Here is a 369-nt window from a genome sequence, read left to right as displayed (position 1 = left end):
CTCTCCACTTGTGCAATCGCACCGAATACTTCATGGCGACGTTTGGAATGGTGTACCACTGATGGAGCAGCAACTTCACACTACGTTCATGGATCATATTAAATTGTACAGTGCATAGTGCTTATACTCATGAAACCAATAATGCACATGGAACACATTCAAATTGTACACTTTTTTGGCGTGTTGTCCGTCATGGACGGCCTCGGGAAGGGGCGGACGATACCAGGGCTACAGAAAGATCTAGGGGTGCAACGGTGGCAAAGTACAAGGTGCCTGGGTGGAGTAGCGGTGGTCCGACAAGAGCTGGGCGGCGAGCGAAGTGATGCAAAGGCGTTGGCGGTGTCGGTGGGTATAGATACAGAGCAAGAG

Source organism: Triticum dicoccoides, chromosome 1B (genome assembly GCF_002162155.2).
Source record: "Triticum dicoccoides isolate Atlit2015 ecotype Zavitan chromosome 1B, WEW_v2.0, whole genome shotgun sequence".
In the NCBI taxonomy this organism is placed as follows: Eukaryota; Viridiplantae; Streptophyta; class Magnoliopsida; order Poales; family Poaceae; genus Triticum; species Triticum dicoccoides.
Note: the sequence above shows the minus strand (reverse complement) of the source record.